This window comes from Chrysemys picta, chromosome 10 (genome assembly GCF_011386835.1).
Source record: "Chrysemys picta bellii isolate R12L10 chromosome 10, ASM1138683v2, whole genome shotgun sequence".
NCBI lineage: Eukaryota > Metazoa > Chordata > Testudines > Emydidae > Chrysemys > Chrysemys picta.
This window is the reverse complement of record NC_088800.1, coordinates 83,743,573-83,760,222: the sequence shown is the minus strand read 5'-3', so window position 1 is coordinate 83,760,222 and position 16,650 is coordinate 83,743,573. Positions and strand designations below refer to the sequence as shown.

General features: G+C 44.8%; 1 protein-coding gene across 1 annotated transcript in view; it reads right to left on the bottom strand.

The window, feature by feature from the left end:
* Window positions 1-16,650, bottom strand: part of LOC101943176 (uncharacterized) — a 73,068-nt gene that overhangs the window by 32,767 nt on the left and 23,651 nt on the right. The window contains exon 2 of the mRNA XM_042853063.2: window positions 13,446-13,539. The gene's annotated coding sequence lies outside the window, so the exon portion shown is untranslated. The remainder of the gene's footprint in view (window positions 1-13,445; window positions 13,540-16,650) is intronic.

Here is a 16,650-nt window from a genome sequence, read left to right as displayed (position 1 = left end):
CACGATGGACCACAGTTCTAAATTTTACAGTGCAACATTCAGTTTCATACATGTGATTGGCCAGCATCAACCGAACCATAGCTTGCACTGTGCTGGAAATGTCTGGGGACGTGCCTGGCAATACAAGTGATGAATTTCTGCTCACTTTTTAGCTAGTTGGAGCTTTACTAGGAAAAGTTCAGGGGACTACATCACCATTGCTGCTTCAGAACTTAGTCTACTGTGCTGGGCATGTGCCACTGACTCCTGTCGTGCACTGGAAGTTGGGGCTTGGCCCTTCAGACTGCTGGGGCGAGACAGAATGCATAGACTCACTGCTTAGATACCTGGTGTACTGTGTGTCATAGCTTCCCACTGAAAAGAGCTGGAAGTCCTGGGAATAAAGAAGAGGGCATCCCCAAAATAAAGAAGTGGGAAATAGCCAAGGTTGAGCGGCTTGGTGTGAAAGGTGGGATAGCTCAAGAAAAATGTACACGCTTGCATGTCATGCATTAATAATGTACTATTTCAGCATACGTGAGCATGAGTCAATTCTCGAAGAGAGTCTGACGTTCTCTTTGTTTATTTTATACAGATGGGGCCAAGCCACACAACTGAGCTGTCGTGTCTCAAGCAGGAACACTTAAGCAACCCCATCCACGAGTTACACTGAGACACAAGGGGTCTGCAATAGACCATCGTGGGGCAGCCTGACGTGGCATGCGCTGGAGATGCTGGAGCCGTTAGATACGTGGGAACGAAGTACCCAGGAGTCGGAGGAACTGGTTTCAATCCACCGACTTATGAAGTAGAAATGGAATGCCTCTCTGACCGCAGTAGCAGCGAACAGACCATTAAAATGTCCATTCGAAAAAGTATTCATGTCCCATTTATATTTACTGCTGCTCCATTCCGTTGAAAGTCGAAGGCCCATTTGTACCTGATGAAAAGCTCAAGGTAGATCAATTGACTGGAAAGGGCTCTGAGGACTGAAACCTACAATTCCACATGGGCAAGTGTTAATCCAACAGTCCGCTGAACCCAGACGAGGAGCCGTAGATCTTTCCAGGAACACAGACTTGTGGGCTAGCTGATACAGAAGGTCCCAGCCTAGGACGGCAGTGCTGCTGACTGGTTTTTATTGCTTTTCAGTTTTCGAAGAGATTCTCATGCTGGAGTTTTGGAAAAAAGGGTGGCCCTGTTTTGTATCCATTTCCAGCTTCTCTGTATGTTTGATTGCATCTGTCAAAGGCAAACTTTCCATGGTAATGTAGTTGAGATTGTCTCCCTTTTAACCCTTCAAAGTCCCTTAGAATGTATTGTAATGACCTGGCCGGGTGGATGGAATCAGAATTTAGTGGATGGAATCAGAATTGCTCAGTTGTGTGGCATAGGCCCCATACCGCTGACCGCTAATGGAGAAGTGGTAAGGGGTTGTGCATCTGGAGCAGGAGTCTCTGTTGCCATGCAGTGAAAAGTGGCCATCTATTTGTTACAATATGATTGCGTAGGTCAAGTAAGAGTTTACTGTTTGGGTTATTCGGAGGTAGCCAGTTCTAGAGACTGTGGATAAAATAAGAACTGACTCAGTCTCTCATCCATATTTATTGTTGTTTATAATTAGTATTACAGTACTATGCACAGACCCCAGTCAGGATCAGGACCTTACTGTGCTGGGATAAAAGACAGTTCCTGCCCCAAGGAGCTTATGATCCAAATGGGGCAAGACATGAGGGATGGATGTAGAACACACAGGAGATGGAGTTATGAGGAAGACAATGGTGACATTACTAGGAACACAGGTTGCCTGCAGTAGCGAGTGGTACTAGATGGTGGCGTCACACCTCAGCTGGAACTAGAGTGACCAGATGTCCCAATTTTATAGGGACAGTCCTGATTTTTGGGTCTTTTTCTTATATAGGCTCCTATTACCCCCAACCCCCATCCTGATTTTTCACACTTGCTGTCTGGTCACCCTAGCTGGAACCAAAACAACCTTTATTTTTATGCTTGAAAGAATATGGGTAAGTTCTTGCCTTCCTCCAAGATCAAATAAACCAGAAATAAGACACCAGAAGAAAGACCCTTCCCAGGGTATTTTAGGCCCCGTAAGAATGATTCAGTCCAACATGGGGCTTTTCAGGGGACAAATAAAGTGACAGACAGAGGGAATCGCAGGAGAGAACCTAGAGCTAATTCCCCACACACACTCCCAGTTGGGTTGTGAGCCAGCTTGCATCCAGTGCAGGAGACAGAGGATGTGGAAGATGCTCCCCACCTCAGCAACGTGGCAGCCAAGAGCTCTCGGTTTAAGAAACAGATGAATCCGAACCAGAGTGGAATGCCTTCAAAAACCTGCTAGCATGCTCCTTCCCACCGGAACCGGAATAAAGCCCCTTAACATTTCAGGCTCCTCTCAAGTCCCTGCAATATTATCAAGTATCAGAGGGGTAGCCATGTTAGTCTGAATCTGTAAAAAGCAACAGAGGGTCCTGTTGCATCTGAAGAAGTGAGGTTCTTACCCACGAAAACTTATGCTCCCAATACTTCTGTTAGTCTCAAAGGTGCCACAGGACCCTCTGTTGCTTTTTGCAATATTACCAGTGCTCTTTGATGCTCTATCTGCCCCTCATTGCACCTGGTTCTCCATGTAACACATTTCCTCCGTTTTCAAAAGCAAGAAGCGTTTGGTTCATTCAAGCCCTGATGTTTCTATAGCATCAGGGTGATCGAGTCTCCTCTATTTTATATTTGGCATTTTAATAGGGTTTTCTTTTAGACTTTTAATGAGTTTTTATTCCCCTTTGTGTATCAGACACTTCAGTCTGTCCGACAATTTTATACACCCCCTGTGGAATAATATGAACCGTTAGGACAACCTTTGTTTTTCCTATGGCACAGTTCTCTCTGCCAACATTTTCTTTTGCCTTCAGCCAGAAGGACTTGTTTTGACCCTTTCCTCACTACCATCTCCCCTCCCCAGCCCTCAATTCCTTCCAGTGTAAAAGCAGAAACAAAACCAGCCTTGCTCTTCAGCATTTCAAACTCTTGTGGTCCTTTGTCAAGAAAGAAAAACAAACGTGGAGTTCAGGTCCTCTAGATCCTTTCAGTGGCAAGAAAGGTGCTCCCTTCCTCCCGAAAGACCTTCTCTTGCTCTCCAATGGACCAAACTTCCCAAAAACCACACAGGGTAAAGCTTCACAAAAGAGACTCAAACCTCACACCCACTCGCCCGTCATCCTTGCCACTTTTGCTAAGCCACCCATGAGAAGTAGTTTTTTGTTTTTTTTTTTAAAATACATCTGTGCAAAATGTTCACGACAAAACCTGAGACTGGAAGACACTCACCTAGTGCTGACTTGAAAGTCAGACCAGACTCATGGGAGAAATTGCTAAGTTTCACGGGCCTGGTGAGTGAGCCGGGGGGGGCTCCCCATACGTTGCAGGCCACGCCGGGGCCCTGTAATGTTTTGGCCTGAGTTGTTATGGTGGTGGGAAAGTAATGCCATCTGCCCAGTGCTCCCCAGTGAGCCAGCGGTTGGTGAGTGGGCGGAGCCATGATTCTGCCCCACCCACCTCCAACACAGTCTGCAGGCCTGGCGTGAGGGGGAAAGCAAACAGCACACTGAAAAGATTACCTCTCTGCCCCACCAGAGCAGGAGGAACGCAAGGGATGAATTGCGTCACTCTTCCTACCAAGAGCTGTGGTACAGTACTGTACTCACCACCCTTTCCCCAGGCTGAGCCTAAAGGCTTAGGGCACGATTCTCCACTGCCATGAATGGTATCTAGTCAGTCGCACACGTGCACAGTGGCTGTCAAATGATACTTACTCACAATAGTGGTGAGTTACATACTGTACAGATAATACAAAAAAAGAGAATCCCTGCCCCAAAGAGAAAAGATATGATGGACTGGTTTAGAAGTGTGTGTGTGTGTGTGTGTGTGTAGACATTGCATTGGTATAAATCAGAAAACTAGGTGTCTGAGCCCATCCCTTGGTGAATAGATATTTTCAGATGACATAGACACTTGGCAAAGGAATGTCTGACATTTTTAAAATGAAAAGCTGGGGAGTGGGGCAGTGGGTTATATTTTTTGAGTGCGAGTCTGTGAAAATGAATCCTTTTCAGTGTTTTCATTTTGCATAGGATGGTGGTAGAATGCTTGGGTTCTTTCTCCTTTACAGAGGGCAACTAGATTGGTTTCAGACATTTCTCATGCTTAATTATGCGGGTCCTGTGAAGCTATATAATTTAAAAAACATAAGTCATTAAAATGTTACATATTAAAAATTGCCTTATTTTTTGATGTTGCAGAGTGCTTATGCTCATATGTTGAGAATTATGAGGCTATTATCTCTGTGGCAGCTAATCCAAATTGCCTGTTATCCATAGGCAGAAACTTAAAGGAATACTTAAGCCCAGTCCATGGATTACAAACTTGGTGGCATAACTTTGAATCCAGTAGTATTAGTATTTTGCATTCGATAGTTGCCAATAATCTGAGTCAAATATTTCACATCTGGCATTACTATATATTGTCTGGTTTAAGCAATAACATTTCTTCCCCTTTTGCATGAAGAGAACTTTGATTACTAAAGCCCTTCCTAGGACAGATTTAGCTGGTTCTTTAACATTTGTGATGGGATTGCATTTTGATTCAGTTGAATAATTGGCAGTGATTTTGGTATTAAATTGATTCATGATGTTGATCCAGGCCCTTAAATAATTTAACGTTATGGTATTTAATAATTGAATTTGGGGCTTATTTTGTCCCATTAGAAAATATTGCAAACAGACTAGTGATCTGCTTTGGTTAAAAAATAAATGATTGGGAATGGATGGCTCTGGGGATGAGTAATGAGAGATTGTCAGCCTTTCTTTTCTGTCACCCACACAAATCCAGTCCAGGTCGACTGAAAGTCATTTCTTGTGTTTGTATAGCACCAAGCACACTGGGGTCCCAAATCCTGACCGAGTCTTTTGGGGCACTACTGCAATATCAATCTTAAATAAACTATTAATAATTATTACTGTACAGCGGCCTGTGTGAAATGAGTTTGATGGATCTCAGATAAGTTTTTAGTAGGTAAGCACCTACATCAGCAAAAACACCATACCAAATGGTACTAATTGGTCTAATTACCAACAATTGCTGGCATATCAGTGCTGAATGGGCCACGGAGACCGACCTACTATCTCCGAATTGTGGTGCCTGTAGATCAGGAAGTGAGGCACACTGCCAGGGTATGGTATGCCGAGGAACCTGCCTTTGCTATACCTGTCCTGTGAAGAAAGCCTGCAGGGTTGTCATTCTGGTTGACAACGGACAGTTCGATTCATTCCTATTCCAGAGCTGAACTCTGTGCAGGAATGGGACCATGGGAGGTGGGAAATGGTGGTGTTTATGTAAATTCATATAATATAGCATTGTGATGAAAGTCAACAGCTGTCTCTGTTACACATAAGTTCTTTTTCTCAGCCTAACCGCTCTGTGCAGGCTCGGAAGATAATGCTGTATTGTTGTTAATTTTGTGATGTTCTTTTGGGAGAGCCGTAGCAAGCAGCAGGGAATTTGCTCTCTGCCTTAATCGCTTGAACTAGAGGCAGTTCTTGGGGCAGAGTTGCTTCCTGGGAACTGTCCATTAGTGCCTGGGGTTGCCTGCATGCCGTTTGTGACCACCTCTCTTTAAGGACTGATGTATACAGTGTAAAAGAAAGAAGTTACATTCAGAATATACCCAGTCTTCATGTCACTGATTTCATTTCCAATGGGGAAACACCCCGCCAAGGCCCTTGCAGTTGGCAATGCCAGGCAGAAGGGCAACAATACTATAGCTATATATTATATCAAAACTCTGGATCCAAACACACACAATATTTAGGGGTGTTTGAAACGGAGAACCAAACTCTGGAGACTTTTGCCTGCCTCTAAGATGCTATTTATTAACAAACTGAACCTATTCACATTTCCTGACAGACAGACATAGGGCTCTCAGCCATTAACCTGTAAACCTGTGCAAGACCTAGGTGACATCTACAGATATGCTTTGCAGCAGAGGAGACCTAGCTAAGGTCACTGTTGGAATTGGAAGAATCGGTTCAGAAAAATATCACCCATCCTCAACCATCACACCCATACGGTCTCCCCACCCCCCTAAGGGTTGATCCAGAGCCCGGTCAAGTCAATGGGTGTCTGTCCATTGACTGCAAAGGCCACTGACTTTGAATCAGGCCCCCAAACCTGTACCCCTTTCTGGAATTGAATCACAGGGCTTGTGTTTGGGTTTGATTAATTAACTTCCCCCTCAACGCTCATTTCCATGCACCTCAGCACTTCCTATTTGTAGCTGGAACTGATGCGCCATCATGACAGGGAAATGCTGTTTCCACCCTGACCAGAAGTAGAGTGCCCCAGCACCAGGGCTGACGAGAGGGGGCGGGAAGCTGGTAAAAATTACCAGAAGGGGGCCTGGGGCCTGGCTCCCCCCCCCCTCGTCGGCCCTGTTTAGCTGGTCCGCCCTTGCTGGGGGGCCAGAAAAATTTTTTTCACTGGGGCCCGAACCCGCCCTCGGCGGCCCTGCCCAGCACTATCTCAACTTGACACATTTCAAATCCAATCTTGAGTACCTGGGAGGTTCAAACACAGCAGATCAGCACTGGAGAATTAACCCGATTTTGGGGTACATATCTGAACTTAACTGAACCTCCAAAATCTTTGCACCTATCACCAGCCATTGGGTTTTTTCCGATTGCTTGACCAGTACCTGCCATTTGTATAAGCTAAAGGAAATGACCAACTAGACAATGTGGTTTAGAGGATAGGTAAACACAGTGGGTGAAATTCTGAACGCATTGAATCAATGACAAAACTCCCATTGACTTTAATGGAGCCAGGATTTCCCCCAACAAAAGAAATCCTGTAACTCCATTGGATGGATTTGACTCTGGGAGCTGTGAAGAGAAATCCATTATAGAAGTGGGACCCTCGGTGATCCAGGGAGTCAGGGTGCCAAATTAAAATCTGTCCGTTTCACACTCAACCTTTTCCCCCTTCTTGGCAGGGCCATGATATAACAGGTTTTGTGTAGCTGCTAGACATCTTCCTAATAGTATCCCCTGTGAATTCTAAATTTCAGTCACAGCCTCTAAATTTTCATTAAGAGCAGTCACCCAGAGAGAATGATGGATTAGATTTTATTGTTGGAAAATCTCCAGGTAAAATTAAAGTGCTTCTTTCTTTTCTGAAACCTTTACCTTTCCCCCTGTGGTGCCCTATAAATAGGGTATCAAATAATGTTTGTCCTTTTGAATTCTACAATCTTCCATGTTCCATGCTTACTCCTGGCCACTTTTCTGCCTCTTCAAAGATATAGCTCTTCTATTAAAGCCAATGACCAGTCTAGACACAGTCACGCTGGATAATATGCTTAGACTTGGGTATGTTATAAAGCCTGGTTGTTTTGTTTCAGTAAAATTTAGGAGATTTTACATAAACTCATGTAAATCTTTTAAATACAGTGCTGTCCTCACCATGAGAACCAAAGCATTTATCACTTTACTGGACGTCTTTCTTTTATTTCCTTCTCTTTTTGTTTCCCCCTTTCTCTCTCTTTTCCTGAGCCTTGCACTCTCCTTTCTTTTCTCTCACTCTCTTTTCTCCCTAAATACATTTAATCTGTTCAGATTGTAGACAGATGAGACAACACTCTAGTACAGCCCATGAGCACATGACCGGCACTGAGACAGTTTCTGTTTAAAACCAGCCACTGTTTCAAATTGCCAAATTTTGATAAGTTGTTATCCGCTGTTGCTGCCCTTGGCCATAGATTTTTATAACAGATGTTATTTCTTATTACATCGAAGAAAGAAAGAAAAAAAAGATTACACCCTGTTAGGATGGGGGCGGGGGGACTAAATACAGTTTGAGATGCTTTTAGTCTGTCATTTCGAATACAGAAAGAAAGAAAGAAATGTGCAAGCGTTTGGTAGGAAGCGTTCAAAAGCAGGTAATGGTGGCATGATTCATATTGGTGTCAGCTTGTTTAAATTAAATTCCACAGGGATTTATCCTGCAAAGACTCCAAACAAATTTCAGACAGCAACCTTTCCCCTCCCACCCCCACACACACACTTCTCACTTCGTAGCATCTTAAATTAATGTGGTGCGGAAAGAGCAGGATTGCATCAAGACAAAGGCTGCTCAGCTGGGTTTGCTGGGACTGGAATTTTCTCAGCTTTCAACCCCTACCACCCCCCCAATGAAAGGGAAGATCCTTGCTTCTATTTGTCTGGCCGCTTTGTGGCTGAAAGTTAACACAGGTTCCGTGCACCAAACGAGTGCAGAACAGGGAATTGAGATCCACACCACAGAGGTGAGGGAGAAAGACATTTCTGCTGAATTAGCCGATCTCATTATTGTTATTTGCATTCCAGTAGTGCTCCCAATCAGGCTCAGGGCCCCAGTTCACGAGGTGCTGTATGGTTACATAGTAAGACTCCCTGTCTCAAAGACATTACAGTCTAAGCTAATACGGCTACATTCTGAGATCTTGGGTCAGGAGGGGAAATGTCCTCTCAAGCCAGCCATGAATCTCACGCCTCCTTCATGGAAGGGTAGAGTCAGCGGGAGCCACCTTCTGGTCCTGGCAAGGTGCCCATTTGCAAGCCTCAGGGTTTATGCCTTGGGAAGCGCAAGAGGGCTACGTGGGCAGGATGTGCTCTGTCCTCCCAACAACCTTGTGGAAAATGCTCAAGAAAGCAAATCAGGGAGCGGATTAGCCAGTGGTGTAGTAAGGCCAGAACACCGTCCCGGTACTTACACGGAAACAAAATGGTGTCCTCCATGTGGTCACATGGAGGACACGGTTTTGTAGAGCAAAATGGCGTCCTCCATCCAACATGGCCTCGCACGCACTGTACGTGCAAGGGCATGCCAGTGGGGTGGGGTCATTCTGGTACTTCAGCAAATCAGGACTGCACTGCTGGTATTAGCTTTCTGCCCCTCACCCTCCATTCTGGAAAACTCCTCTGGAGAGGGTGAGGGTCTATCTATCTAGTCATATATGGCCCTGGGGAGCCCTGTGCTTCTAACATCGTGAGGAGGCAGGCAGGGAGGTGAGACAGGAGGCTGGCGGGGTGAGGAGGTGAATGGGGAGGCGAGCAGCAGGTGGCCAGGGGGAGCGAGGAGGAGCTCCCCTACCAAAACCTCCCCCTCCCCCCAGCGCCTCCTGCCTGCCGGTGGGCCCCGCCGATCAGCGCCTCCCCCTCCCTCTCAGTGCCTACCGCCTGTCGCAGATCAGATGTTTTGCGGCGTCAGTAGGGGATGGGGCGAGGGGGTGGAACTGGGCGGGGAAGAGGCGGGACGGGGGTGGGAAGAAGCAGGGCAGGGGTGGGGCTTTGGGGGAAGGGGCAGAGTGAAGGCGGGGCCTGGGCAGAGCCGCGGTGGGGGGAGCACCCCCTGGCAGATTAGAAACTTGGCACCTATGTCCCGGGCCCCGCACTTCCCTAGGGACGTCCCTGACTGGTTTCCAACCCACTTGTCTTCCCTTCTCTCCCAATGGAAGAATTTGGAGGGCATTCCATGAGAGAGGAACAACGTGGAATTGTCTTTCTGGGTGTCACTAGCCAGGAGGATACAACTGGGCCCTCAGGGCCAGATCCGTAGCTGGTATACATTGGAGTAGCTGCATTAAACTCAATAGACCTTTGCCAATTTACACCCCGCTGAGGATCGTGCCTTCCGTTTTTACTCAATTCTTACTGAGGCAAAATTCCCATTGATTTCAAAAGGAAGTTTGCTGCAGTAACAATCCCAGCATTCAGCTCACAGAAGCCAGGGCCTCTCTCAGAGCCCCCAGGTATCGCTGAACCTGTTTTCCTCCTACAAAAATTCCTCAGAACTCTTTTTGCACAAGTAGAAAAATTACAGTTCAAATGGGAAACAAAACAAAAATATGACCCCTTCCCTCTTTGCCATGTTTTAACGTCGTCCCGAAGGAAGTGACTGTCTTGAAAAAAGAAAAAAAGTCACAAAGCTTGTTGGCTACTTTTACGGGTTTCTCTGCCCCATGTTTTGAGGATGGCAATGTCAAGAAAACCTCACAGCTTTATGAAGAAGAGGCCTTGGAGAGTCAGAGGTAAGTCTGGGAGAGAAATAAAAAAAATGGAATGAGAAACCTTGTAAATTTGGTACCAGCCAGGATGGAGAGGAGCCAAAGCTGACAGAAATCTGCCGTGAAACAAATCACATTGCAGACTTCCCTGTTCAGAAGTCACAACGCCCACAGCTGGGAGAGAGTCCAGTGTTATTTTTGGGAAAGTTTTCTGTCAGTTCCAAGCAAAGTTTCAGTAAAAAGAAAGAGAAGGGGAAAGAGGTGGTTTCTTTTTAACTAGAGATGTTGGAAAGACATTTAAAATGATGGGTAAAGCATTAGCAAGCCTACTGCAGGGAGCAATCATGTCCTGCTCAGGGCAGACCACCACAGATGTGACCTAGAGGGGCCCTTCCATCTCTAACTTCTTTGATGCTATGAAATGTCTCAGAGGTATCTGAAAGCGGGTGCCCCACCTGGCAATGTTTCACACTTCGAGGTTGGCCCTGCATTCCTTGTGCAACCCAAAGCCCCATTGACTTCAGTGACTGTGTGTGCAAAGAGTACAAGGCCAAATGCTTTTTAAACCATCATTTAGTGAATAAGAAAAGGGAGTGGAGTATGTGGAGAAGATTCCAAAGCTCCATTCCATGTGACCTGGGGGAGAGAAGGGGTGGGAGTGCAGGCTATAGGCTGGCTTATGGCCTTTGCCCCCTTGTGAATTTGGAAAGCAGATAAATGCTCCATTTTTGGCAGATGCTGTAGGAGCTGAAGAATTAAGTCTTAAATGACTTAAATGTTAAATATCTGCCGGTCTCTTGGTCTAACCAGGCTATTAGCAAAAGAAAGAAAGTTATTCTAATGCTCACGAATAAGACCCATTAAGGGGTTCTGAGTGACTCAACGAACAACCAATGACTGTGCATAATGAACGATGGCACTGCATGCTCTTAGATGGAAGCATGGGTTACGGGCCAAATCTTAGTCCCCATATAAAGCCGCAGCAAATGGGCAGGCTGCAGGCATGTTTCACAAAGGCCAGTGGGCCTGAGATCTCCCGCAGCTGCTCTGCTGATGTAAACAACATGGCTTTAAAACCCTGTCCCCACCACATCCCCTGGGAGGGAGGGTAGACCTGGCTGTCGGATCAGTGCATCAGGAAGCAAATCACCTTCCATGTTCCCACCTGCCACCTCAATCCCCGAGTATCCAGTGCACTAAGGCAGATGAAGCAGGGTTTGAGAACACCCTGCATGAGTTCTTCACAGCCTGTCCTCTGCCCAGTGCAACGTAGATTTGCACTAGAATCATCTGTGTTCATGGTCGGAGGATTTTGCCTTATGGATGCCTTTGTGCAAATGGCCCCTTCTGTTCATATAAATATAGATCACACATGGATGACACCTCCAAAGGTCATTAGTTACAGTGCAAGGTATGGCTGAAGACAATGAGGCAAAGTACTACTACATATACTCCTATGCTTCTTCATCTGCTAGATGTATTAACTCAGTTACTGAGGGATGGAGCAGCTGCCATCCTATGGGATATATTCTTGTAAGGTAGGTAGGTGCATACATCGGTGCAGCAAGATGACAGTCTACCGCACTGTAGCCTTGTGCAGTGACTTCATTATTAAGAATGCTAAACAAAATCTGTTACCTCATGGCAGGAGAGGAAATCAGTTTGGTTTGATGGAACATTTGGTGGGTCTTTTCTAGTGTATTCCCCCCCCCCCCCCCCCGCCCCCAGCTGCAATGCAAGGTTGATTTCCTTATTAGGAAAGCATCTTGTATTTATAGAAAGGTTTCAGGATTAGTTTTCCATGCCTCCATCTGTGGCAATTCTGCAGTAACCCGTGGCAAGCTTCCTCCATCACCTGAACTATTAGAATTATACACAACCCTGGTGCAACTTCATTGACATTTGGCCCATAAGGATCTTTCCTAATATTCAACTAAAATTTTCCCTTGCTGACCCCACTGACAAGACATTGGAGTCAACAGATCTTCCTACCCTATAGCACAACAGTGACAGCTTCTCTTCTACTTGAAACAACTCTCACTTTCTTCCCACTCTAGTTTAATAGCATCATTACAAACAATACTAAAAAATTAAATCACAAAAAACAAAACAAAATATGTTCAGACAACCCCAGCGGGTCTGATATCTGCCCCTTCCAGAAGCAAGAAATGCAGTGTTAATGCTGAAACCCCATAAAATACAAACACCAACATCTATGCAGGAATCTCTAGGTAGGGTCTTTTAGCACTGTATGGTCCTACATATCTCAGGCCAAATCCAAATCACCAGTGCAAAACCAAAGAAACTCCACTAAAGCAAATGGAATTATTCTAAATTTACACCTGTGGAATTCAGATCGGAATTGGAACCCATGTGCCGTACACATTCAATGGAGTAAATCAAGGAGCTATATCGGAGGTAATTCAGCATTTTCTTTGCAGCATGAAAGATGTCGTTCAGATCTGATGTAGCCTTGCTTGCTAGAGGGTGAAATCCTAGCTCTGTGGAACTTAAGGGGAATTTTTATTTCAGGGTCTGATCCAACTCCAGTTGAAGTCTTTGGGAGACTTTCAGTTGACTTATGTGGGCATTGGATTGGGCCCTTAGAGAAAGAGAGTGGAAGCCAAGCCTCCTAGGTTCTTTTCCACCAAAATTGTCAAGTCGGTCATCTTTCCGGGCCTCTTTGTGAAACTGGGCTAATAATATTACACTATCACCAAGGGATGTTATGAGGCTTAATTAAGGTTTGTAACTCATTAAGATTCCAAGGCTTAATTGAGCACTTTGAGATCCTTAGATGAAAGCCACTCTATGAACGCAAAGCATGACAGTTTCTAGTTTGATAAAAATGCTATCAGGTCACTACAGTAAGAAAATTATTCTTCAGTAAAAATCAGCACACTGAACTTGTTCCTAGTGCATTAGCAGTGGTAGGTCCTTAGTGTGAAGATGTGTATAAAAAAAACCTCACCACCACATTACGGTATGTTCATAAGCCCAATTAGAAAAAAATCACCTTTTTTTACTATGGAATTTTGAAAAGAAAACCATTTCCAAGAAAACTGTTCTCAAAATGTGTGGGTAGGTTTTTTTTATTATTATTATTATTTCATTGCTTTGCTTTTCTAAACAAAGTTCTGATTTTTACTAACAACAACGACAATGTTTAGAAAAAAACCCAAGAGCTGGATTAACTCTAAAGCTATTTCACTTTCACTCCATTTCTTTTGTCCCTCCGTAGGGAAATCCTCAGTGCACAGCTTCCAAACATTAATGAACAACAGCCCTCTCTCTGTACCTTTTAGGGCCCTGATTCACAGTGATCATCCATAAATATTACTTTAAAAACCTTTTCTGAGACGCTCCCGGGGGCCCTGATCACAGCCGACGTCAGGAAATGTCAGACATTTCTCCTTCTCCTCCTCAAGAAGCTGGTAGCGTGGCTGGAAAAGAACAGATGCGTTAAAGGCTAAGAGATTTACAGCACCCCACACACACGGGAACCATAAAACGACAATTTGTTCAATTTCAAAAGCAGACCTCTTGCCCATCACAGGACCTTTCCCCACTGTTGATAAAGCTAGGCTTAAAAAGCCCAAGATCCTTTTTGATAAAATGGATACAAAGTTCATTTTTCAAACTGTGCAATACATGAAAGAGGAAAATGTAGGTCTCAGAAAGTAGAGAAGGGTTGGTGCGGAGTCAGTGTTAGCATCCTCTATAGACCTATCTCTTCAGAGGCAGAGCACATGGAAAAACATAGTCTGAATCTCCTCTCACTTGCCCCAGTAGTAAAATTATTTAGCTCATAAACTCTTTGGCACCAGGACTATCTCTTACTATCTGCACGTACCTACTACAATAGGGCCCCAATCTTGGTTAAGGCATGTAGTTGGTACCATAATAGCAATACATAAATAAACAAATAGCTGGTGTAATTCTAATGCCTTTCCTGGAATTACTACTGATTTACACCAGCATAATTCAGAACAGAAGGAAGTACTGTGTGTCTTCAAACTGCTTTGCCAACGACTTCACTGAGGTCTGTCCTAGTCCTTATGCAGATATAGAAAATATCTTTCTTCTTCTACATTTTTATCTGCACATAGGGCAAAATGCAGGGCCCATGCTTCAATCGGCATTTGCTCAAGTTCTTCATGCCTGATTGTTTCCTTCTCTAGTTAACCATAGAACAGATACAGCAGAGGAAGTAGCAGCACAAAGTTCTCCTCACTGCCCTGTCAACATTTCTCAAGCCCGAATTGGACAGACCAGCTCTATCATAACTGAGAGGATGAGTTCAGAAGGTAGGAAGGGTGGTCTGGTAGATCAGGTACTACACTAGCACTCAGAAGACCAGGGGTGAGCCTCAAATTTCCTATGTCACCTTGGGCAAGTCACTTAATCTTCCTTGTGCTTTTGTTCTCCATCTGTGAAATGAGGACAGCACTTCACTGTATCACAGGATGTGGTGAGGACAAGTCTCAATGACTGCATGATGGTCAGATGCTCTAATGGTGAAGGCTACATGAATACATAGACTGGACTTCACGGCTTTTTGCTGAGGCTCCCAACTAGGGTTTCAGCTGTGGTGGTGGATTTTATGATGTAGACACCTGCCCACAAGGAATTGGAGGGACACCCAACACCTTTTTCCACACAGACCACTGAACAGCCATCAGATGGTAACACCTTTTGGCTGCTACCAACCTGAGCTGGATGTGAACAAGTGACCTAGAACGAACACATACATGACTATTTTGCTACCACTCTTCTGAGCCATCCATTGCTCCAGAAAATAGCTTCTTCAATCAGTAAATGCTGGCAATAGTCCAGAGAAACAGAATATGGCAGGATGTAAGTCTCCCTCTAAAATAAAGAGACAGGACTTGCTAAGCCAACTAACCACTCTCTCTCTAGCGCCATACAAATCTTTAGGTGCTAATTAAACCAACATCAGCAGGTGCAACATATGACAAATATTATGGCAGCAGCATAAAGGTAAGTCAGGACTGCGGGTCCATTGGGATTGTTGGGGAATCATGTAAATTAGAGCCATAAATGTGAGACACTGATAGTGCTGGCAAGACCAGAACATAACATGGCCTAATGGTTCGCAAGCTTCCTCAACATACTTCATCCATGCACCTCATTTGTGACTTATGACAATCCAACTATGTTGGTTCTGGGCATCTCCCGAGCAGAGAGGGCCAGTCACAGTGCACCATGCCATACTGTATCGTAGATTAGTCATATGCACTAGATGTGCCACTAGGGGTTGTGGTTGCCAAGCCCATTTTCACAGGCGACCTTAGATTTCAACCTGGCTGTATTGTGATGAGATGATTAATTCTATATAGCAAATACTCATGGTAGAGTCAGCTGACAGGCCATATCCAAGAAAACACCAGCTGTCTGCAGCATAGGAAAGCTGTGAGTTGGGACCTTCTACTTCTCTCACAAAACCAAGAGGTTTTTAATTCTGCTGGCAGTTTCCGTTAAGGAAGAGAGGGTTCAATGTGAGACCAAGCTCTAGAGTCTCACCATTTCATAAGTAAAAGGAAAACAGGCTGATGTCAAACTGTGTTAGCAACGCTTCCCGGGGTTCAGATTTTGCTACAAACCTGGAATTCAGACCTGGTTCATCAGAACTCTCACGGATGTCTGTGAACATACTGGGGAACCAGAACCAAACTTCAAATGAACCTGGGGCCAAGTTTCATGCAATCTGGATCAGTTTGTGGTTTTGGGTGGAAATCAAGCACACCCCGGTGGTGTTAGCTGAATTTCAGGGTATACTTCAACTTGAAACTCAAATCAAATCCCTCACAGCAAGGGAATGGTGAAGAAAATGTTTGCTCAAACTCCTGCAAATCTAAATCCCTGTGTTTCAGGCTGCTCTTGTGCAAAGTTCCCTACTCCCTTGCCTCTGAGAGATCAGACATAAGGTAGCAGGGGTTGAACACGTTTCTTTCAGGGGACTGACATCACACTGACAGCAGAGGGAAACATATCAGCATTTTGGCATAGTACTTTTAGTCAGTCGGTTTCCTCACTTCCAGTTAGTCTGTCGTTAGTGTTTCATTTTGGTATCATTTTCAAGGTGGCCCCAAACCAAAACCCTGGATCTAACTCTTTCCCCTATCCCCACCCCCAAACTTCCTACCACAAATGTTGTGAGATTCAAAATCTTGATCTAGATCCAAATTCTGCGGCTCGAGCTCACCTCTGGCATCATTGGGATTGAACCTGAATGAGAAGTGAAGCAACATTACCCAGATAACGGCTGAATACGAGCAGAGTTCTGCATTTACTGCTTAAGTCGTTCAAAGTGATTGTAATGCAGCCAGATTTACTTCTTATATATAGTGCTACACTTATTAAACCTCCAGAGGAGCTCTTTAAGCTGTCATTTAGGATTTAATTGCTTGATATAACTGCCTGCTTTAAAAAGCCCCTGTGAAGTAGCCTTCCCTTCACACAAACCATCCTGTGCTGTCCAGGAGCCTCTAGGAACTCAAAGGGTTAAAGTGCTCTCCAAAACACCTCAGATC